The sequence below is a fragment of the Scyliorhinus torazame genome, chromosome 14 (assembly GCF_047496885.1).
Source record: "Scyliorhinus torazame isolate Kashiwa2021f chromosome 14, sScyTor2.1, whole genome shotgun sequence".
In the NCBI taxonomy this organism is placed as follows: domain Eukaryota; kingdom Metazoa; phylum Chordata; class Chondrichthyes; order Carcharhiniformes; family Scyliorhinidae; genus Scyliorhinus; species Scyliorhinus torazame.
Genome location: NC_092720.1, coordinates 194852065 through 194863002, shown reverse-complemented (window position 1 = coordinate 194863002; position 10938 = coordinate 194852065).

Below are 10938 nucleotides of genomic sequence, written 5' to 3'. Positions count from 1 at the left end.
CCCGACAAGTAGCACTTGTATTTTTGATACCCCCACTTGAATTACCCGTTGTACCACGGCGCTGTGCTCTGTTTGCTTATGATCCTTTAAGTCCCTGTTCCCATCCCAGAGGGAACAAGAATCTCGAACATGTTGGACAAAATGAAGAGCTGATTCTCCTCCATTCCGAAATTCAAAATCCTGCTATCTGCCTCAATTGCAGTCACACTCTCCTGCCCCTGACCACTGACCGATTTGAGGTACTTAAACTACGGGGTGTGACCACCTCCTGAAAAAAAGCGTCCAGGTAAGTCTCCCCTCCCTGATGTGTTGCAGCGTCTGAAGCTTAGAATATACCCCGCAATGCTCCAGACCGTATCAGCAGCTGGAGCTCTGCGTCACCTGGCTGCTAGCCCTCCTCCCCCCACTCCTTGGAGCAGGGAATCGTTGACCGGTTTCCGCCAGCTTTACTGCCGCAAAGCACCACCGTTTTCACGCTGGTATGGGGACTTTAGTCTCCCAAACGGCGAATTAAGCCCTATATATTATAGACATTGTTGAAACAATCACGTCTCGTGAAGGCTTTGAAATATAGTTGTCCAGCGACTATTCCCATACCGCACTCGACTGTCTTTCCAAAACCTGAAGAAAAACTGAAGTCAGAATGAGGAACATGAGTCAGAGAACGAAGCCAAAGCTGACAAAATGTAAATAGCAAGTTTATAAATGTGCACATACATTGCCAGAGCTGCGAGGTTGAGATTCGGTCAAAGTGCAACATTTCAATCTCTCAGCCCTAGTCAGTCAACCTGGGAACTTCGGAAAAGTGTAGTGTAGTTACTTTGCTAGAATATGTTAAACAACGAGGTATATCCTGCAACCACGGGCATACGTGTACAACTAAAAACGGTGTTTTTAAACCACAAACAGCGGGTGAAGAAGATGCTCCTTCACTGCCACAAAAGGAACGTAATGACATTAATCCTCCAAATCACCATTCAATCGATTGGCAACAGATCTGGAGCAATAATTGCTACAGCCGAAACAAGCAAAGAATTTCCTGGAGAGGCAATATCGCACCAGGAAGAACACACAAACATTATATATATTTTTTCAATGATTTAAGGATGTGGGCGTCGCTGGCTATCCAGCATTTATTTCCCGTTACAAGTTGCGTTGAAGAAGGTAGTGGTAAGATGCCTTCTTGAATCACTCCCTTACGTGTAGGTACACTCAGAGTGCTGTTAGGGAGGGTGTTCCAAGATTTTGACTGAGCGACAGTAAAGGAACTGCGATATATTTCCAATTCGGGGGTGGGGGGGGTGGGGGGGGGGGGGGAGAGTGGCTTGGAGGGGAACCTCCAGGTGCTGGGGTTCCCAGGTATCTGCTGATCTTGTTCTTCTAGATGGCAGGGGTTTTGTGTTTGGGTGCTGCCGAAGGATCTTTGACGAGTTACTGCAGTGCATCTTTTGGTTGGTACACACGGCTGCCGCTGTTTGTCGGTGGTGGAGCGATTGCATTTTTGTGGTATCACTCAAGGAGGCTGCTTTCTCCAGGCTAGTGGAGAGCTTCTTGAATATTTCTCGAGCTGCACTTATTCAGGCAAGTGCAGAGTATTCCATTACCCTCCTGATTTGTGTCTTGTCGATGGTGGACGGGCTTTGAGTGCCGGGAGGGGTAAGGAGGTGACTGAGCCTTTGACTTGCTCTGGCCGCCACAGAATTAATGTGGATAGATCAGTACCGTTTCTGAACAATATATACCCCCCAGGATACGCATTGTAGGGTAGCAGCGATGGGAATCCCATTCAATGTCAACGATAGTTAGATCCCCTCTTGTAGGAGACAGCCATTGGCTGGCACTTGTGTGGCGTAAATGTTACGTGCCACGTGCCAGCCTAAGCCTGGATATATTCCATGCTTTTTGGCAATTGAAAATTAACTGCTGTATTATCTGACGAGTTGGTAATGGTGCTGAACATTGTGAAGACATCAGCGAACATCCCCGGTTCTGGTTTTATAATGGAAGGCACGTAATTGATGAGACAACTGATAATGGTTGGGCTTAGGGAACTACCCTAAGAAACTCCTGCAGCGATATACAGGAACTGAGATGATAGACCGCCAACCGCCAGAACCATTTTATTTTGTGCCAGGTGTGATTCCTAATAGCAGAGAGTGTTCCCCCTGATTCCCATTGATTTCAAAGTTTTGAAAAGCTCCTCAATGCCACACTTGGTCAAATAATGATTGCTGTTCAGGGCAGTTACTCTCACATTACCCTCAAATTCAACTGTGTTGCCAATGTCCAATCTAAGGTTGCAATAACTTCAGGACCTGACTGACTGTTTAGCACAGGGCTAAATCGCTGGCTTTGAAAGCAGACCAAGGCAGGCCAGCAGCACGGTTCAATTCGCGTTACAGCCTCCCCGAACAGGCGCTGGAATGTGGCGACTAGGGGCTTTTCACAGTAATTTCATTGAAGCCTACTTGTGACAATAAGCGATTTTCATTTCATTCATTTTATTTAATTTCACTGCCAGAACCCAAACTGAGCGTCCAGGAGCAGACTGTTGCTGTGTAGTGCCGCTTGATAGCATTGTTGATCACTCCATCCATCAATTTGCTGATGATAGGGAGTAGACTGTTGGGTGGTAATTCGCTTTGGGGAATTTGTCCCGTTTCTTGACTAAAGCACGCACCTGGCAATTTTCCAGATTTCAGGGTAAATGCCAGTGTTGTCGCATATTGAATCCACATGGCTCGGGGTGCGGCAACGCTGTTGCACACGTGTTCAGTACTATTGCCTCAGAATTGACAGGGCCCAAAGCCGTTACAGTATTCTGTCCATCAGCCGTTGCTTGGTGCCACGTGGACTGAATCGTATTGGCTGAAGATTGACATCTGTGATGCAGGGTACCTCCGGTGGAGGCCGAGACAGATCATCAACGCGGGATATCTCATTGACGACTCATGCGAATGCTTCAGCCTTGTTTATTTTCACCGATGTCCTGGGCTCCTCCATCATTGAACCTGAGGAGATATGTAATGCCTCCTCCTTCAGTGAATTGTTTCATCATCCATAACCATTCGTCCCTGGATGTGGCAGGACTGCAGAATTTAATCTGATGTGTCCGTTGTGGAATCGCAGAGCTCTCCGTATTAATTTCTGCTTTTCCTGTGTGGCACACAAGAAGTCATGCATTGCAGCTTTACCAGCTTGATACCACATTTTTAGGTATGCCGTCTGCTGCTCGTGACATACCTTATCTAAAAACCACAACCTCAAAATGAAGAATGCAGTAATATCAGTCAAAATCATGACCTTTGAATTTCGCATGACCAATGCACTTTTTCGATATTCTGAGCTCCCCCGCGATCATATGAGGGGCGTTTCTGCAGGTGCGATCTCATCTGCATTCCCTGACGATTCGTCAAACTCGCCGGTGCTCTGAACTCAATGTATGTGTCGCAGTTACCGTGACATTTCTTCCCCTTCATCCTCCGATCTCACTCAACTGTCACTGGACGGCTCTTGTAATGTATATCTGTCCATCTACATGCCTGTTTCATTTGAAGTCAACCCTCCACTCAAAAGTACTGAGCTAGAGCTTGACGAGAGAGAGATACTTCTTTACACACGGTTTTCTTTTAGGAATAAGGAAACATCTTAGGCTTCACATCGATCTGCTTTAGTTACGTCGTACTTCAGCTATTCCTCCAATTGCCTGAAATTGATTAGTTCCTTGTCGTCTGCTTTAGTGTAAGCAAATAACGTTTTGGAATTTATGGGAAAGCAATTAATGATATGGAAAAGAATTGTTCTTTCTCAAATGGAATCGAAAACTTTTAACATCTAGGCCGAGTTTTCTGAGGGAAACTTTCAACATCGAGACCAAGTTTTCTTATTTGCTGCCATTGGTCAAGTGTTCGTTGAACGATACTGGGGATGCGATTTGGTAATCAAAATTGATTTTAAATAGATACACCTAGTATGGTGTATTCGAAAATATATCGTCTCTCATATCTAAAATAATTTCTAAACCGATGTTGGTAACATTGACTTTGGCAAAGATGGAAATAAATAGTTTGGCAGCGTGGATCTGAACACCATCCATAAATCTCAATCCAGAGTCAAGTAGATTAGCATAATTGTGCATATATCACAATATTTCGCAAATGTGGAAATGCATGATTTTTTAAAATATCGACTCCTTCAGCAGGTCGAGAATTCCGCTGCCTTACCGTAATTGTAAATCCAAAGCTTTGGTGGCCGTAAAACGTTTCCTTCTTCTGTTACAACAGAAAACGGACAGAGGGATAAGGATAGAGGTACTGAACACATGTTCTATCTGTTAAATGTATGAGATCAAATGACATTTGAGCTTCTGTCTTGTTTAGTCTAAAACCATGAGCAGGCAGGCCTATCTGTTGCAACACACAATAATAAAATACATTTGCAGTCAGATTAATTAATGTTAACAACAATCTGCTCAATATATGTAGTTTTAAGCGATGCGTCACAACAAAATCAGATGAAAATTGAACGCATGTTATCAAACCGTTGGACCTAGGTAAATGGATATCTATCGATAAGCTCGTATATCGACGTCAACTCAGACTGCAAAGCTATTGAGAGCAATTCAAAAGCACATTTTAAAAATCTTTCCATTTTGCTTTTAAATCACCAAAGCAAATCACTCCTTGAGCATGAGCACAAAACAGATATTTCACCGTTTTGCCTCTCTAAACATACAGGCATTTCCCACTCAGGATCATTAAAGACGGCGGGAAATTTAACATGAGGTTAAAATTATCCCATCGGAATATACTTTTAGCAGGCTGACCAAACTTTTAGCTGCTTCACAGAAATGTTAGCAGTTAAATCACATTTTCAGCTCAACGAAATGTTCTTGACATCTTGAATATTTCCTTAATCCAGGAGAGTAGAGGTGACAATAAAGTGACCATGTCATCGGGCAGAAGATTAGCCAGTCAGTGTTAATTCTATAAGACGCCTCAATGTTTGCCAAGGAATGTCGGGATTGTTCGACCAGTCTGCATTCTGCCAAGTAAGAAATGGTGACTTCACAGAATGAGGTTGAACCTGAATTCCTGATGAAGAGAAATGGAAAGCCACGAAATGTAATGTCAACAACATTGTTTTTTGTTTTCCCAAACGTATTACGGAATGAAAAACGCACAAGAGAAAGACAGATTTCTCGCCAGGGGCTCACCCGACGTCAGCGTCTCTACTGATGCTTTGAGTATTTTCTGTTGCTCCGTCTGGGGTAGGATCGGGGGAAAACCAACGCCCCGAGAAATGTTAGGCACGAACTCTTGAGATCTGGTTTCCAGAAATCGCTGTACTTTGCTCTTATCCTTGCTTTAATATTCACGAATCAAATAGAAATTCTAATTGAACAATTGCTGCTATTCCCTGTAACATTAAGTTACAGAGCTCAGCGATGAAATGAGCAATTTCATTGACTACGGGTTGTTTAAAAGTCTGAAACATTCCCGCAGGTATTTTGATTTTGCCCTCAGAGATGGTTAACTTGAAACACGCTGCAATGCGAAATGTGACTCCAGATCTCACTGTTTTGATTCCATTTTAGAATTGGAGAGAATGAAAGACAAGCTCAGAGATGCAGGTGAGTTCATGACTGCGGCTCATTGATCGTCTGTTACTATACCACAGGCCTTACTCTGTTGCCTGCATTAAAAGTAAAATCGCCGTTGTCTGAGATGCCCATAGACTGATTTCCCCTCAGATGGGGGAGAGCTAACAAGTGGCAATGGACCTGAGAATCACCAGACCTCAGGCGAGGGACAAGGTTGAGAAAGTTAGTATGGGAATTTAATCCATGCTGTTTGCGTCACAAATCTGCTGCCAAGCCAAATGAGGTGAACCAGCCTCCCCATGTAATCATATTTCGGACGTTAATTTGCATAAGTTACCGACTGGACAAGCGATAATGCGTAGCTAGAAATGCCAAAACGAATGACAGAAAGTGGGCAGATGTATAAAAAGATGTCCGACTTTTTCGTTCAGAAACGAAGGTACTGACAACAGATTGAATAGCAAATGTTTATTCTGTACTTCTTTGTTCATGTACTTAGATACGATCTTTATTGACAGTCTGCTCAATCATAAAGATTGATATTATACTTTGCACTTGCCATATTTCATTTTTCAACAATATATTATTGCCTTCGGCCTTTGGTGCGAAGTGTAAAATCAAATAAGGTTTCCAAATGTTAAGGCGGGGTTTGATTTACTGAATCATCATTTCCATTTTCTCTCCGAAACCTTGATTACGGTTAGTTAGGTAATGACATGATGTCGTCTCGTGATGCATCAATTTGAACATATATGTTATAATGTTACCGCAGCAAACCCCAAGCCCAGCCCCCAAAGTAAAAATATCCAAATTCTTCCGTGAAATGGAACAGTGGGCTTCGGATAATATAAAGAAGGAACGAACAGGCGCACACCTTTGCTTGCACGATTGATTTGTCTGAAATGTTGCCATTTCATTTATTAAAACACTGATAACTTCGCGGTGCTCTCACGTTGGGTGTTCTGGATCACAGTGCCTCCAGCATTTGAATCCAGTTGCCCCCTGTTAAATATGGCTCACACACGTTATTATGCCTCATGACAAACCAGCACATTTTCAGGTCGTTTAAATCTTGCTGTCTTGTCTTTCGTTTCGTGCTTCAAACACTGAACAATTTTGTCAACCTGTGCTGCTCTCGTCTTTCGACGTAACACACTCATTTATAGAAAAGATACAGTTCTCACTGTTTCACTTCCCACTGACCCCATTCTTCTGTTGACCGTCACAGTTTCCCGAAATTGTCTTTACCATTTATATTAATAAGGAGATCAGGGGTTATTGGGAGGAGGCAGGAAAATGGGAATGAGGAGCAGATCAACCATGATTAAATGGCGGAGCAGACTCGGTGGACCGAATAGCCAAATTCTGCTTCTCTGTCTGATGGTTTTATTGTGAATTCCCTATTGTATTGCTATAATTTGTTTGCATTATACATGATCGTTTGAATGTACTTCTGTATTGACCATAATTGAATGGTCCAGTAGAGCCAAATGTTGCAACACAAGATTGAAATGTACCCGACCGAAGTTATGCAAATATATTGTGCCACTGCAAGAACAGAATGACACATGGGATTTTTGAATGGCCCGCCACAAAGGCACAATGAACTGTGAAAGCCAGAATTATTCTTATGCAAAGAAATTATTACGAAAATATGATGAACGTTTACTATTTTTATGACAACAGAGAGCAAATTGGCGGGTGCAGGCTCAGGTACGAAATTAACAACTGTTGTGGAGTATTTTGAATTGTCTTGCATTTTTGAAAGAAAACAATGTTTCACTGTTTTTGTTTCTTTGGTCCATATTCGGCGAATGTGAACCAAAGGTTGCTGTGTCCCATTTGCCTATAGGGAATATGCTTTGGAGATCGAAAAACAATTATTTGAGAATCGCTTGCATGAAATGAGCATAAAGATTAACTTCATACAGCATATTGATAGATGCTAAATTGCAGTGTATCAGCCTTCACGTCCCGACTGTCATATTTTCCAGCAGCCATGTGATATGCGTCACAGGATTCATTCGTGCTTGGCTGATTTCCGTTCATTCCAATTTAGAGCAGAGGCCTCTTGCGATTAACAACAATTACAATGTTTCAAGTCCCCATTGGACCACAGACATCAGGTCCATTCTCCACGAATAGCTTCATAATGGTTATATGTTACGTAATATCTCGCGTCATCTGCTTCTGTTCGTGCGTCTTCAGGTTAATTTTTTAAATATCAAATCGGGGGCAGCACGTTGGCGCAGTGGGTTAGCCCTGCTGCCTCATGGCGCCGAAGTTCCAGATTCCATCCCGGTTCTGGGTCACTGTCTGTGCGGATTTTGCACGTTCTTCCCGTGTTTGCGTGGGTTTCACCCCCACAAGCGAAAGATGTGCAGACTCGGTGGAATGGCGACGCTAAGTTGCCGTTAATCGGAACAATGAATTGGGTACTCTAAATGTATTAAAAAATAAATACAGATCAAATCTTGGAACAATGAGTCATCGAAAGAGTGGCAGAAATTGTAGTATTTACAATGCATAAGTTCACTTGTTCAAATTGTCTTGTTCTGAAATCTAATAGTTATCTATTACAATCTTTTATTTCTTTAGAAGTATAATTAAAAGTCTTCAATAATTAAAACATGTGCATGCCATGATAAAGAAATAATTTTACATTATTAACCCTTCCAATTCAAGATGTACCGACAGAAATATAGTCATTCGACTGCAACCTCATAAAAAGATGGGCCGCTGTCATTTACAGAAAACATGTTATACACATTCTGGTACTGAAGCAGGATTGGTGGGAGATCCTGCTAGATTGATGTCAGGAGTTTAATAAACCGAGGGAATGCGGAGAAAGGCGACACCCCATCGTGAAGCTTTCTAATATGTTCTGTATGCAACAATACGTTTGCAGTACAAATGGTCAGAATGTGTCCTCTGCACCCCTGGAATCGACTGCCGTCTCAACGAGGATGAGAGGAGCAGGCCAAAATGGATGTAGTCGAATGTGTGTCCAATGTCCTGAAGCAATGCTCAGGATTCTCGCCAGTCTTTCGTGATGGTCATCTGCCTAGCTTAAGCTTTACCCTTGAACAAATAGAAGTAAATCTGGAGCTCCATGCAATAATCGACATTTCGTTCTGTATGTACGCCTTAAAGGTACTTGGGGAAGTAAATGAAAGAGAAGACAGAACTGCGAATCATTTACGAAGAAAAGGAAAGCAAAACAGGACTAGGCACGACATTTATGGATGATTTCCCAAGAAATGTATGAATGGTGAGAACAACAACGTCTTGTGGGGCAGCTGGGCGTGTTTCCAGCGGTGATATAGAATCATTCGGTTCAAGGCCTACGCCATGACTTAATGGCCACGACAGATTTGTTTGCCCGATATTTTTTCACATGGACCATTAACGTGTCCTTGCCGGCCAACGGCGGAATAAAGCGAAAAACAACTTCAGTGTTTGCCAAGTATAACCAACGCAGACAAACATTGTACCGAATGCCCGTCTGCTGTAAAGTAGAGAGTGAAATCGTGCTCGGCAGATTGGACCAGGTAAACTGATGACAGAGATTGTGAAGTGGATGCGGTAGAAACGAGGTAGCAGTAAAAGTCTCATACCAGATGTTGTGGAATACATTTCATTTCATTTTCACATTGCAATATTATGTAAGCACGCTGCAACTGGTAGATAGAATTTGTAGGGCGACACGTTGGCACAGTCGCGCAGTGGTTAGCACTGCCACCTCACAGTGCCAGTGACCTGGGTTCGATTCCAGACTCATTAGACTGTCTCTGTGGAGGTTCTGTATGTTCTCCCTGCGTCTGCGTGGGTTTCCTCCGGGTGCTCCGGATTCCTCCCACAGTCCAAATATGTGCTCGTTAGGTGGATTGGTCATGCTAAATTTCCCGTAGTGTCCAAGAGATTATGTGGGGTTATGGGGTTACAGGTACAGGGTGGGGAGTGGGCTTTGGTAAGGTTTCGGAGGGTCGGGTAGACTCGATGGGCCGAATGGCCTCATTCGGCACCTTAGTAATTCTATTATACTAAATTGCTTTCCACGATATCTGACTTGTCTGCACAGTGCATTTTTAGTCATCACTAATTAACTCGCACTCAAATTACTGTAATGATGCAACAATTAATATTAAGCAGCAGGTTCTGCAGTGACAAAAACAGTTTTAATTTCGGTCATTTAATGTAGCACACCAAGTTCTTTTCCATGTTTATGGAGTTTTGTTAGAATAGTTATAAAATTGTATAGCGTTATACAAGCCTATATGAATTTCGGAGGCAAGTTGGTCTGACTTATTCGGAATTAAAGCATGGTACGTTTTAAAAAAGCATTTTTATTGGCATTTTCGAATTTTAACTATTTCACAAAAAAGCATAAACAGACAATATTTATAGAATAGGACGTTTCTTATGTACAATTTTATGCGTACTCCTTTTATTGGCCCTCTCCATTTCCTTGCTATTCCTTCTCTCTCTCCCCCCCCCCCCCCCCCCCCACACACACACACACTCTCAACGTTGATGGCCGGTCTCCATTCTGGTCATAATTTCCGCCATGGGTGTTGTATTGTTACATTGCTTCCTTTATTTAGTGATTTTTGCAGTTCTTCCTGTGGCTTCATTGCAAGGGGGCTGGGTGGAGTGGAAATGAAATGAAATGAAATGAAAATCGCTTATTGTCACAAGTAGGCTTCAAATGAAGTTACTGTGAAAAGCCCCTATCGCCACATTCCGGCGCCTGTTCGGAGAGGCTGGTCCTCCCCTGGCTTTTTCCCAAGACCCTTCCTGATATTTCCCTGGGTTCATTCCATGCCTGCCCCTTGTTCCAGTCTGTTCTGCACGATCGTTCCTGCCCTCAGTGCCCCACACCCTTTCTTACTAATCACTATAAGCTTCGAACATGTCTTGGAACAGGCTTATGAATCGCCCCCACGCATTGTGGAAGGTCTCGTTCGACCCTCGGACTGTGTGTTTGACCTTCTCTAGGTGGAGAAATTCCGACAGGTCTGCCAGCCAGTCGGCAGCTGTGGGTGGTGCTGCTTATCGCCAGCCGAGCAGAACTCACCAGCATGCGATTAACGAAGCTAAAGCAAGGGTATCAGCCCTCTTTCCCGTCGTTAGTTCTTGCTGTTCCGACACCCCGAAGGCTGCGACTCTCGGGCACGACTCCACGCTGGCCCCCACAACCATGGCAGGTAGCAACGTTTGAATTTATTGGTAAAAACTGGAATCAAATATCTCAAAGATCCATGTGGTTAACACATGAATGTCGGTGACGGAAGTCTGTCATTGTTACCCGTTCTGGTCTACATGTGACTCCAGGT